Source organism: Sorex fumeus, unplaced genomic scaffold (genome assembly GCF_029834395.1).
Source record: "Sorex fumeus unplaced genomic scaffold, SorFum_2.1 ptg000002l, whole genome shotgun sequence".
In the NCBI taxonomy this organism is placed as follows: domain Eukaryota; kingdom Metazoa; phylum Chordata; class Mammalia; order Eulipotyphla; family Soricidae; genus Sorex; species Sorex fumeus.
This window is the reverse complement of record NW_026606059.1, coordinates 29,596,710-29,610,185: the sequence shown is the minus strand read 5'-3', so window position 1 is coordinate 29,610,185 and position 13,476 is coordinate 29,596,710. Positions and strand designations below refer to the sequence as shown.

The following is a 13,476-nucleotide window of genomic DNA, read 5'->3' as shown; positions in this document are numbered from 1 at the left end:
GGGTGTGAAACATACCCAGCAGTGCTCAGGGCTTGCTCCCATCTCTGTGCTCAGACATTACTCCTGATCATGTTCTGTGGTCATATACAGTGCATGGAATTGAACTGGAGTCAGCCCCATGCAAGGCACGCACCTAAGCCTCTGTACGGTGTCTCCTGGGAAGAGAATGGTGAAAAGGACTTAAAGGACCTACTATATGTAAACTATCATAGTATCTGAAAATAGCAGTGTTTCACACCATTTTAGGGCCTTTCAATTTATTCTAGCTTTTCCTCATTTATTTAATACCTTAATTTCTTAAGTCTACATAGCATCCCAAGTATTAATGTTAAGTATTACTGATAACGCAGGCGAATAAGATTAATATTCTGCCCTGGACGAGTTTAAACTCTGAGAAAACAAACCCAAACAACAGATAACTTTCTCAACAGAGCAGTATCTGCAGTGTGTTTAAAATAAAGTGACAGAATTAAAAGGCCAGAGTTATTATCTCTACCCAGAAAATCAAAGGAACTTTCACAAGGCTGATATTGATTGTGTGAGTTTTACAGCATCAGCAGGAGGTATGGAAAAATATTCTGATAGCAAAGAACACAGGAAAGCAGACAATGTGGGGAGAGCAGGGGGAGAAACGAGTTGCAGCGGGTGCCGGAGTTGAATTTGGGGAGACCAGAGATTTAGTCAGGCCCCAAACATCATTATGCTGGTATTTAGATGTATGATTCTAGCCAAACTCAAACTCATGCATGAACTGGTTCATGATGTCCAATGGAGTTTGTTTTATAGGTTCAAAACAAACTCCGTTTTTATAAAGACAAAAAGCTGAGACACCGTAGACTAAAAGGTACCAGTGAGTACTGTTTGTTTGGTTCATCAGTGTTTGTTGGTCCTAACAAATCTACCTGAATGATAGAAGCCTTGTAGTGCAAACTCCTTTACTTTCAGCCCCAGCACTTTGATGATCACTCTAATCCATGAGGACATCAGGGCTGAGAAGGTGAGAGTAGACGTGGTTTGTGTGTCTGGAAGATCTAGCATTTCAGCATGGAATATGGATTGTGCAAAGGAAAGCAGTAGTGACCATGTGAGATATGCCAAGATATGGACCCCCAAACAGTATGGGTAGACTTTAGAGCCAAGTTTTCGGGGAGATTTAAATTTAGAACATTCTCAACTTGGAGACTACAAGAGGTGGAGGAAGCAAAAGAAAATGATTATAATATTAGTGTGGAACTTACCCCAGTAACCCAATAAAGGAAATACCATAAAATAAAGGAATACCATTAAAACAAATGATACACTGTTTATAGAAAAAAAATTTCCTGGGGGTCATGTAGGGTGGAGTTTCCAGTAAAGATTAGTCTTCAACACTGAGCACCAATTAAAATTGTGTTGTTAATTGATAAATATGAAGTACAGAAAAGTAGATATTAAGGTATAAAAGATACATGAAGTATATAAAAAGTGTAGATTCTAAATGGTTCCACTTCTTTGGAATTTTGGGGAGAATCATAAATAGTGGGCTTGTTCTGTTCTGTTTGATGCCCCCCTAGAATGTCAATAATAAGACTCACTGGGATCTGGGGTTTTATTCTGTATCTCTGCTATTGAGTGAATTATTTTCCCATTAAATTTCTCAACAGGAAGGCCATGTCTAGGGCAGTCTGGCCAATAGTTATGTATACTCTCAAAACAAATCATTTGTACTTCCTCTGAGTCTTCAGAAAGGAACAGAAACCATGAAAAAGATATGTGGTTAGAAGAACACTTATTCGTAAATATACATTCATAAAGAATGAATGCTTATTCATGAGGAAGCAGCCCTTTTCTTGCCAGGGATTTTTCACTCTTTTTGAACTGAGGGACTCATTCAGAGGCTAGACTAAAGAAGATTCTAAGGGCAAAGGAGATGACTTCTCATTTGGTCCTTCATTAGCCTACAATCATTTTGTCCTTCATGGTGACCCAGGTGTTCTACACTTGCTTAAAGGGTGGGTAATTGGAAAGGAGGGGCAGACTGCATTTACAAATTTTTAAAAGATGATAATTAAGAATTTTAACATTTAGAATGAATCCAAAATAGTCTGCTTAGACTGACAGAAAGCTGTGACCTTTTTAGTCTTTGAGGTCTGATTCCTTGATAACCTTAGTTTTCCTATACCCTTTAACCCTTTGCTTAGCTCTTAAGCTTTTATGGCAAAGCCTCTATCAGATTTCCTGGATTTCAGAGCTCATACCCCACCATTTATTTACAAAAGAGGCTTAGCCCCAGACTTCAAGAATATTTCCTTCAGTAGGTAAATGGTACCAACATATTAAAAACCCTTCAAGGCATTTCCACTTCGAAATAGAAAGATAGTATTTGGTTATAATCTAAATTCCATCTGGCTAGTAGATGGCTCATTCAGAAGTACCCAAACTTCAGAAACCATCATTGGCTTTGAAATGATGAAAGTAATGCCTCTTTTTTTTTTTGACTAAATGCTTCTGCTAAAAAAATAAATGAAGACACCCTAAAATGAACTATACAAAAAAAATCACCAAATATACACTTAGAAGAGAAATTGCATCATGGCAGCTTATTATTCAAAGAAAGGTGTAAGACATAGATGAGAAAATTCCCGTTTGCATAATTTAAAGTCTGGAGAGTTTGCAGATCTCCTTCTGTGGGGTGAGCCATTCCATATCGAAGTTATTCAAGCTAGTTATAGTCTTAGTTCATAAGCAAGCCCTGTACCCCTCACAATCCTTTTGTGTTTGCTGACAGAATGACTTACTGCGAACAGCATATTGCCCAAGCTAGTAGGATTTGTTCGGGATGGAGAGGGCGCAGCTTGTGATACCTTCCCCCCAGACACCTGAGTCGGGAATACTGCTGAACTTGACTTCATTGCTGTGCACCACAGAAAGCTGGAAGTGCCCCAACTCTCACTTGGGTTTGGCTTCCTGTTCACATGTTTTCAGGTCCCATGTCATTGTGCATGAAGTAATGGTCCCACATGTGAGCGCCAGGCACAATGGCAAGATTTGTGTGGTTCAGTACAATTTTTCTAATGAGTACATGTTGGACTGTCCAGCAATCCTTTAGGGAAAGCACTTAAGAACTGATTGTTTCCAAGGTGAGAGGAGCAAGGACAGAATGCAATTTGCAACAAGCCACTTTGAGGAGACAATTAATGAACAATTGCCTCAAAAAAAAGAAAAGAAAAGAAAAGAAAACAAACACTGTTTTCCCTTATGCATTTTTATAAATGTGTGTATGTGTGCTATACAGGAAAAAATGCCTCCAATTCACAGTTTAAAAATATATGTTACTGCTTCAACATTTTTCTAGCTATGAATGGCACTAGTGTTTTCCACTGAGGACTTATTTAAATGGTCCTTCTTTGAAGCAGAATCTGACAAGTTTACAAAGTTTGAGAGCCAGGAAATACAACTCAGTTTCTGAACAATTGAGAAAGCCAAGAGAGTTAAGTTCAGTCTTACTTGCTTTATAGCATGGATTTATAAGTAAGTGCTAAGTGCAATAACACACGAATGTAGAGAGAGAAGCCAAACCAAACTTTTAAAGTACAGCTCTTAAATTCTCAAGCTTAACTCCCCGACATATTATCAGCAGGTGAAATTTTGGCACACGCCCATACTTATTTGTGAATGTGAATGTCAAATTAATGGGCATATGTGCCCATGTTTTATAGAACAGTAAAGTATTTGGGAAGTCTTCCAACATTATCCTTTTATTTTATGAATGGAGAAACTGAGACTCATGAGTGCATTCTCTCAGGTTAAGTAATCCCGCATGCAGGATTCTCTGCAGTCTCTGAAAGTAGGGATGCCTATGAAATCATTCGCAAGCCAAAATGATATAAAAGAAAGAAGCAATGGCCATTGATTTATATTAAAAAAAAATTGTGCAGCATTCCCAGGGCCCCCAAACAACCAACCAAAGCATATGTATAACATGTAAAACTTAGATTAAGACTAATAGGTAGTAAAAGCAAGAATGATGGGACACAAAACCTATATAAAGTAGTTCCCAGGGAAGGAACCACTTCTGCTTGCCTGCGACCCTGCGTCCTGAACAGCTGCTGCAAAACATGTTGATCTCTATTTGCTTGTGCATAGTCCCTTTAAATCTTTCGGTTAGTGAAAACAGGTCCTGGTGTTGGTGTGTAGTGCATGCCAAGTGTCATATCAGACTTTTTTTTTAAACTGGGAGATGTTTGTAAGTGTTGGAAACGTGGAAGTCGAATGTACAACTCCCAGGATGTTCTGGGCGTGGTCTGAAGGTCAGCTGGGCTGGGTGTGGCCCTGATGACTGAGGGTGGTGTATTGGGTGGAGTCGACCAGCTGTCAGAATGGAAAGAACAGAGATAAGGTAGTGGGGGAGGCAGGGAACCTGCCTCAGCCATAGGCCAGCTTCTGAGAGGCCCAACGGAGCAATCTTGCTATGAGAAGGGAGATTCCAGAACAAAAGGAAGGATAGAGAATTGCACACATTTATCTTGAACTTCTAGGGCCAGTTCAGAGTAGAAATAGGCTACTGTATTTTAAAAGATCAGCTTTGCAAACCATAATGCCCAAAAGTAGAGAGAGATTATGGGGAATCATGTCTGCCATGGAGGCAGGGGGAGGGTGGGAAAGGGGGGGGATAACAGGGATATTGGTGGTGGGGAAAGTGCACTGGTGGAGGGATGGGTGTTCGATCATTGTGTGATTGTAACCCGTACATGAAAGCTTGTAACTATCTCACGGTTATTCAATAAAATAAAAAAAAATCAGCTTTGCCTTTTACCTCTGAGATTTTCCTTTGTTTACAACTTAAAATTCTGTTGTCAGTGAAGAGGTAAGAAAATTCCAAATGTAGCCTTTTAATATTTTATGGGCAAGAATTTTTTCAATATAGTGACATTTTTACTATTTATTGTAATGACAATTTTAAGTTATTACATTGTGTCTGATGCTTTACCAACTGAGCTATTGGGCTGGAGCTGTAGCACAGCAAGTAAGGCGTTTGCCTTGTACGTGGCCGACCCGGGTTTGTTTCCTCTGTTCCTCTCGGAGAGCCCAGCAAGCTACCGAGAGTATCCCGCCCACAGGGCAGAGCCTAGCAAGCTCCCCATGGTGTATCTGATATGCCAAAAACAGTAACAGCAAGTCTCACAATGGAGATGTTGCTGGTGCCCGCTCAAGTAAATCGATGAACAATGCGAGGACAGTGTTACATTGTGTCACTTTCTTATCCTATCTTATCTATCTTGTAAACACGTATTATATCTTTTATTTCTTCTCTGTCTTACATGATATACATACTTAGTGTTTTTGTTTTGTTTGTTTGGGACCACACTCAGCGGTGTTTAGGCCTTATTCCTGGCTTTGTTCAGGGATCACTCCTAGTGGGGAGCATGTGTGATTTCAGAGATCGAACCAGGTGGGCTGCATGCAACATAAGAGTCTTACTTGCTGTACTCTCCAGTCTTCCACTATATGCATATTTATACATAATCTGTATATGCATATGCTAAAATGTGTTATTTATGGCAGTAAGATTGCTACATCAAATATTTAATGCATTAAAATTAGTGTTTCCTTCTATTTATCTAAGTTGATTTTAGTTAGCTACTACAGTTTTCAACTGTCATAAATGTGGAACAAAAATATTTAACCACTTGTGTTTATGTTGTTATCCATTAAAATAATAGCTTATAGCAACTTTAGATTTTATGATTCAGCACATTTCCCTTTAAAGGGCCTTATAGTCTGAGTTCAATATCGTTCAACTTGTAATCTTAGAGCACTTTGTAAACTTCTACAATGGAACTCTTTATTGGTTTTATGAAATCCAGTCAAAGAATAATATGGAACGAAGCTAATGAAAAGCCTTTCCCTTGATGAAGAGACAAGTGAAAATTTCTACAAAGGGGCCGATTACCCATCAGTCTTCAAAGTTACTTGCAAACAGTTGTAAGAAAATCAGTGTAGATAAAATTTGGAGGATATTATTCTTAATGCCGTCTTCCTTTGAAGCTGTGAAAATGCAACAGCAAAAGACGAAAGATATGGGTGATAAAATGTACCTGACAGCACTTTTGCTTTCCCAATTGTAGGTGCTGACAGCCACCCACCATCATCTGAAGGCGACTGCCAAATGACATGCAGGATCTCCCAAACAGAATAATTGCAGAAAATCTTCCAAGGTACTAATATCACATAGGAAATTAATCTCTTGATTAATGACACAGTTTTACCTGAACTTTTCCCATCACTTAAGAGGAGAACATTTCGGGGCTGGAGCGATAGCACAGCGGGTAGGGTGTTTGCCTTGCACCTGGCCGACCCGGGTTCGATTCCCAGCATTCTGTATGATCCCCTGAGCACTGCCAGGAGTAATTCCTGAGTGTGGAACCAGGGGTAACACTGTGCAATGCAATCCTGGGTGTGACCTAAAAAGAAAAAAAAAAAAAGAGGAGAAAATTTCATAGGAAGGAAATTGTAAGATCTTGGAAAAACTGAAGCATCTACAGCCCTACCACTTTCTGTAGCAATCTCATCCTTCTCCACTAAGAGAATGAAAAGGAGCTTAAAGTGCAGCAAAGCCATTTGATAAAATTGATCTTTAAGATGGAAGAAGTGACATTCTGAAGCATCATATAACTTCATGAATTTACATTAAGCTATCCGAATGCTCAGAAGAATTTGGCCAGTGGTTGAATGGCAAGCCACGATGCTGCAGCCAGTTATTTTTTATCTCAGGAGTGGAACCGTAGAGAGATCACCTGTTTGGTGGGCATCTTACCTTCATGGTCAAATATTAGTGCTAATTGTATTGTGGCGTCAGGGATGGTTGTGGCATCCCAGACTCAGCAATGTAATCTTAATTGTGAAATAGTTTGGTTTGGTTTTGACTTGTGCTCTGGGAACTACTCCTGAACCAGTGCTCAGGGTTCAGTCCTGGTGGTACTCAGGGGTCTCCTACATGCAGAGCATACCTCAGTTCTTTGAGTTATGTCTCTAACTCCAGACATATTCTTTGGGATTTTGAGTCATCTGAGTTTGCTCCTTTGTGGGTCTTTCCTCAAATGTTAACTTTGAAGGTTGTTCCTTTCCCTCCCCAATCAAAATAAATGCACTGGGGCTGGAGTGAGAACACAGCAGGTAGGACCTTTGCCTTGTAAGTGGCCGACCCAGGTTTGATTCCCAGCACCCTATATGGTCCCCCAATCACCACCAAGAGTAATTCCTGAGTGTAGAGCTAGGAGTAACCCCTGGGCATCGCTGGGTGCGACCTTAAAAAAAAAGTAAAAGACAAAAACAAAAACCAAAAAATGATTGCATTGGAAACTGGAATGTTCCCTTTGCTTTCAGTTTTTCCTTTCCTAGATTTTCTTTCAAGGCCTTGTATGGACCCAGTTGGGTTTTAATACGTTCTCTAATTACCAAGAAGTTTACAAATCTTACACAAACAAAACAAAATCTTTCACAAGCCTGCCCTGAATTTCAGGTTTGTCTTTTGAGGATTAGTTTGTCCTGTTTCTCTAAGAATTAAATGCTACATCTTCCTATAACAAATGGCATGTGAAGAAGAGAAATGGGAAAGCTTTTTGGAGACTGGGGTTAGTTGTTTGTCATTAAGTATGGGTATCATCAGTTTTTCTATATTTCTTGGGTTTTGTAGATGGTCTGAGTCACTCAGTAATAAATGACTAAGTATCCCCAATTACTGGGTATCCCCAGTTACTTTATATTGGATGCTGGATATCCTCAAACTAAAAATAGTAAGAATAGAAAAGTTGACATTTAATGTCCTATGCATGTTCTTTGTTTTTTGTTTGTTTGGGGACATACCATGTGACTACTGCTGGCAAGGTACACAGGGAACCAAGAGTGCAGTACTGGAAATTGAACCCAAAACGCCTGCATGAAGAGCATGCACTCTAGTCCTTTGAGCTATCTTCCCTGCCCTATCTTTACTTTTAATGCCAAACTAAAGGTGGAAAATATTTCAAAATATTTGAAAAATTTGAGGGGCTGGAGAAATAGCACAGCAGGTAGGGCATTTGCCTTGAGTGCAGCCAACCTAGGTTCGATTCCCAGCATCCCATATGGTCCCCCGAGCACCGCCAGGAGTAATTCCTGAGTTTATGAACCAGAAGTAACTCTGGTGCATTCGCAAGGTGTAACCCAAAAAGAAAAAAAAATTGAAAAATTTGAAACACTCCTAAATATAAATAAGTTTTATGAGCAATAGGTCATGATTTTTTAATAATTATTCATCTCCTCCAGTCAGTTTCTAAACCTTTTCTTTCTGAATCTTAAATTTTTTTCCCTGGAAACAAAAAGCTTAGTGGCCTTCAGTATTAGGCCACTCAAAGTTAACTGTAGAAGAGGCTAGAAAAACCCTTATAAAGAAGCCACTTTATACCTTCCCAAGTGGTCACTGGAGATTTGATTTCTCAAAGAATCTATCTTAGTTTCTCTTGTGCTATGAAGAGGGCACTTTTGGGTGCTCTATGTAATTTTTACTATGTTGGTAATCTTTCATTTCACGTTTACCTTCATTGAATGGGTAATATCACTTTATTTATGTATTTATTTATTTATTTTAATGTGGAGGCCATACCTAGGGTTCTCAAGGATTATTCCTGGCTCTGTGCTCAGGAATCATTCTTGGCAATGCTCAGGAGACCATATGTGGTGCTGGAGATTGAATCCAGGTCAACGACATGAAAAGCAAGTGCCGTACCTACTGTACTATCTCTTGGGCCCCTAGTATTAGAATTTTAGTGGCTATACACTTTTAAAAAAATTTCGAAGCGTATCTACACATAGAGAAAAGAGAAATATATTTGCTCTAATATTGAAACAAGTTAGAATCATTGACTCACATTTAACACACATGATACTTATTTTTTTTAAATCTGTGGACCCCCTAATGAGAACACCTCCAGTCTGCTTTTTCAATTTTGGCACTGGAAAATCCAAAGTCCGACCAACTGCCAGCTTCAACGATTCCCTAACCTCCCCATCCAGTTTCATCATTTGGATTAGATAAGACAGCTGTGTCACTTGTTACCACATCTAGATCCAGATCTTCCTAATCCTCCATTCTAATAAATTTGGTAGTAAAAAACAGGTTCTATGCATGAGATCCATCAGGTTTATGAAATCAGGACCACTTTAATGGACCTGAGAGTTTCAGAATGCTGGCCAGTGCAATTTTGATTGCCTCTGCTCATGTCATCTGGGTATAAAGCTCTTTCATTGAATATTTTTCCAGATTTAAGAGCTGCTTACCTGTAGTTAATTGAACTTGGCACCACCTCCAAAGTATATAATGCAAGAAACAGCCCCAGAAGATGTTATAGACAAATCTTAAAAGCTTGTCTAAGTATCTCCCTGACTCTTCAGGGCTGGAAGATTCTCTTTTGTTCCACTGAGAGCAAGAACATATGGGTCGTAGGCACATATAGGTAAATACCAAAAGGACAATTAAATTTCACAGCTTGGAGGAGATTTTGAGGCTTCTTGTCAGAAATGTTCACACCTGTAGATCAGACTGTTATTTTTTGTGGAACTTGGTTTTCAGCTTGAAATCCACCTGCCAAAATCTGAATGGCCACTATTGTACCTTCTGGCTTCTAAAACTGCTCTGTCAGACAAGGTTTGGTGCACACAGATGGGATAATTTGGAACAGGAACTATGTTTATAAGGAAATTAAGACCTTTCATAGCCTTGTTGATGCTTATTTGGGATGGAAAATTTTACCATAAGCATGCCTTAGCCTGCTACCCTGGGCACTTTTCTTTTTTCATATTACTTTAATTATTTAAGTTACTCAATACATTAATTTAAATTTAAGTGATTTTTAAGTTTCTCCATAGGCTATAGTAGTAAACTACATCTTTTCAAGTAATCAATTTCAGATGTGAACCATAAAAACCACTAAAATTATCCTTGTCATGGAATCCAATGAGCATATAACTTTCTCCAGAATATAAAGAGCAGAATTTGAGAGAATTTCAGAAACAGACTTTTTTCTTCCTTTATGATCACTCTTACTTTAAACGTTCTCATTAAACTGTGGATTTATGACACAGAAACCTCATGTCAGTATGATGCATTTGTTGTAAAAATAATGCTATCTAAGATGAAAAATTTTGAGTCCAAAAAACACAACCCATGCCCACAAGTTCTTTCCTTATAAATATACCCTAACAGAATCATAGACAGTTGCCACAATTTAACCACTTTTGACAAGCAGCAATTGCATAGAGTATGGGCTGGAGCAATAACACAGCGGGTAGGGTGTTTGCCCTTGCACACGGCTGACCCAGGTTTGATTCCTCCATCCCTCTCGAACAACCCGGCAAGCTACCAAGAGTATCCCACCTTCACGGCAGAGCCTGGCAAGCTCCCCATGGCATATTTGATATGCCAAAACAGTAACAAGTCTCACAATGGAGTCATTACTGGTGTCTGCTCGAGCAAATCAATGAACAACGGGAGGAAAGTGCTACAGACAGTGTTATTGCCTGTACATAATTGGAAGACTTAAGAATGTACTTATTTTTTTCTTGCAATGCCAGGTCTCAAACCCAGGACCTTACATATTTGAGGCATGTGTTATACTCCTGAGCTATATGTCTGATCTGAGACTATACAGTTTTTTCCTCTAGCCTTTTTTCCCTCTGACTTTTATATCAACTTATAGTTTCTGGATTGTCTTCACAATTCAAGTTTAAACTCACGCATCATATTCCATTATGTGTGTGTCAGACTTGTAAGTTGATTTTGCTATTTCCCAATGAGTATAGTGTTATAAATAGACAGAAATACTATAGCTTCTTTCGCTCAACTGTTCCAATTTGGTAGCATTTTTATGCCAGTTTTTAAATTAGTGTCTTCTATATCAGAGTGTTTTTCTAAATTTTTTTCAATTCAGTTGTAAAAATTGTAAATCTCACAGTGAGGTTTACAATTACAAGGTTGTTCATAGTTTGGTTTCAGTTATATGTGTTCCAACACTCATCACTTCACCAGTGTATCTTTCTCACCACCAATGTCCGCAGTTTCCCTCTCCACTACTTCCCGCTTGCCTCTTTGACAAGCACTTTCTCTCTCTCTCTCTCTCTCTCTCTCTCTCTCTCTCTCTCTCTGTGTGTGTGTGTCTGGACATGATAGTTTGCAATACAGATAATAAAGGGTTATTATATATATATATCCCTTTCAACACTCAGCTCTTGTCTAGAGCAATCATTTCTAACAATTATTATCATACCGATCCTTTCTCTATCCTAATTGCTTTTCATGTCACATACACTTGTGGCAAGCTTCAACCATTGACCAGTCTGCCTGGTCCCTATATCAGAGTCCCTTAAGCCTTTTTGTTTGTTTATTTTGGTTTTTGGATCACACTCAGTGATGCTCAGGGGTTACTCCTGACAGTGGTTGGGAGACCATATGGGGTACTGGGGCCCAAACCCGTATCAGTCACGTGAAAGGCAAATGCCATACCTGCTGTACTATTGCTCCAGTCCAAGGCTCTTAAGCTTTTTCCCATTTCCCATCTCCTTTTACCTGAGACATGTGGTGTGGCCAAGCCTTGCTAGTAGCACCTCAAATTCATTACATGGTTGGTGGTTGTTAATTTTTGTTGTTGTGCTTTTTGGGTTTGTTTTGTTTGGGGGCCATACATAAGGGCTTATTCCTGGCTCTGTTTTTAAGGGGTTTCTCCTTGTGGGGCTTGTGGGACCATATGTGGTTCTGAGAATTGAATCCAGATAGGCTGCATGTAAGGCAACGTACCATCTCTCCAGACCAAGGTTGTTGTACACTTTTAATATTGCCAAATAAAAATCTTTCATTGTTGCCCATTTTTTTGCAACTTCCACATTCAGTTATGCAACACTACACAGGGTGGAGGCCCATAGTTTAAGATGTCAGACTTTATATCATCCTATCATCTCTCTAAAATGAAAGCCTTTCCTTTGTGAGTCTTTAGTGCAAATCTAAGTGATAGAGCAAGTGTTAGCAAATATACGCATATAAATATACACATTTCATATGTTCAGAGTTAGATGGACCATTGCAAGCTTCACATCCTCAAAGCTAACAAGTTCAGGTTTGAAGAAAAGAGCACACTCCAATGGAATGAGAAAAACTCTGCCCATTAGGTTGTATGATCTTAGTTGCCTTCTCTCAATTCTCAACTCACTAAGCCCTATCCCAGCAGATGGTCCTCTCAGTGTGTCTTGGCTCTGACAACAGAATGGCACTTTATCTAATAAGGTGATGAAGCAAGCTCCAGAGATGTTGAACAACCAGGGGGAAATCTTTGCTCTTTTACCATAATGACACACTTTGACTAGAAGTTAAAAGAAAAATAACTATTGCCCTGAAAATGGGGTCGGGGGGAAAGAGGGAAGCACTAGTTGGTAGTTCTGAATGTGGGGCTTGAGGAAGAGGACATTTATAAATATGAAAGAAGAAAGAAAAAAGAATGGAATCCTATTATTCTTTACGTTCAGCAGTCATCAGAATGAAATCAGGTCATCACACACCATGTTCCTATTTTATGCACAAACCAATAGTCTTGCAAGAGATTGGTTGTAATGCTTTTCTATTTTCTAATTTTATTATTATTATTATTATTATTATTATTATTTTATTTTTTAATGAATCACTATAAGGTACAGTTACAGACTTACAAACTTTTGTGCTTATGTTTCAGTCATACCATGATCGAGTACCCATCCCTCCACCAGTGTCCATTATCCACCACCAATGTTCCCAGTATCCTTCGCACCACCCTCAGCCCACACCCCCCCGCCCTGCCTCTGTGGCAGGTACATTCTCTTTTATGGTCTCTCTCCTTTAGGCTGTTGTGGTTTGCAATGCAGGTATTAAATGGCCAACATGTTCAGTCTATAGTCTACTTTCAGCACGCATCTTCCATCCCGAGCGGGTCCTCCAAGCATCCTTTACTTGGTGGTCCCTTCTCTATATGAGCTGCCTTTTCCCCCAGCATGTGAGGCCAGCTTCCAAGTTGTGGAGCAATCCTCCTGGTCCTGATCTTTACTGTCCTTCGGTATTAGTCTCCCATTCTGTTACTTCATATTCCACAAATGAGTGCAGTGCTATGTCTGTCTCTCTCTTTCTGACTTGTAATGCTTTTTTAAGGAAAGGTCTAGAGACCCTGCTTACTTTAACCGTATCCCCAGACACAGACAGGTAAGGACAAGATCAATTCATCTAGTGCAGAAATGACCCCACTAGGTCCTTTTGTGTTTTTAAAACCACTTTTCTATGGTTTAGGATAGAAAATGTTCCATATTCTTGTGACACAACTTATTTCAAGAAGTGAAATCTTGATATTGGGGCAGATATTTTAAATTTATAACCACCTTTTTTGTAGGATGATTTTGAAAGATATGCTGCAGTTAAGGAATATATTTCTCAGTAGAAAGTTGATACTT

General features: G+C 39.2%; 1 protein-coding gene across 5 annotated transcripts in view; it reads left to right on the top strand.

The window, feature by feature from the left end:
- The window catches only part of SULF1 (sulfatase 1), a 185,275-nt gene that overhangs the window by 33,979 nt on the left and 137,820 nt on the right, over window positions 1–13,476 (top strand). For all 5 annotated transcript variants that reach the window (XM_056109095.1, XM_056109034.1, XM_056108884.1 and 2 more), the window contains exon 2: window positions 6,108–6,197. The gene's annotated coding sequence lies outside the window, so the exon portion shown is untranslated. The remainder of the gene's footprint in view (window positions 1–6,107; window positions 6,198–13,476) is intronic.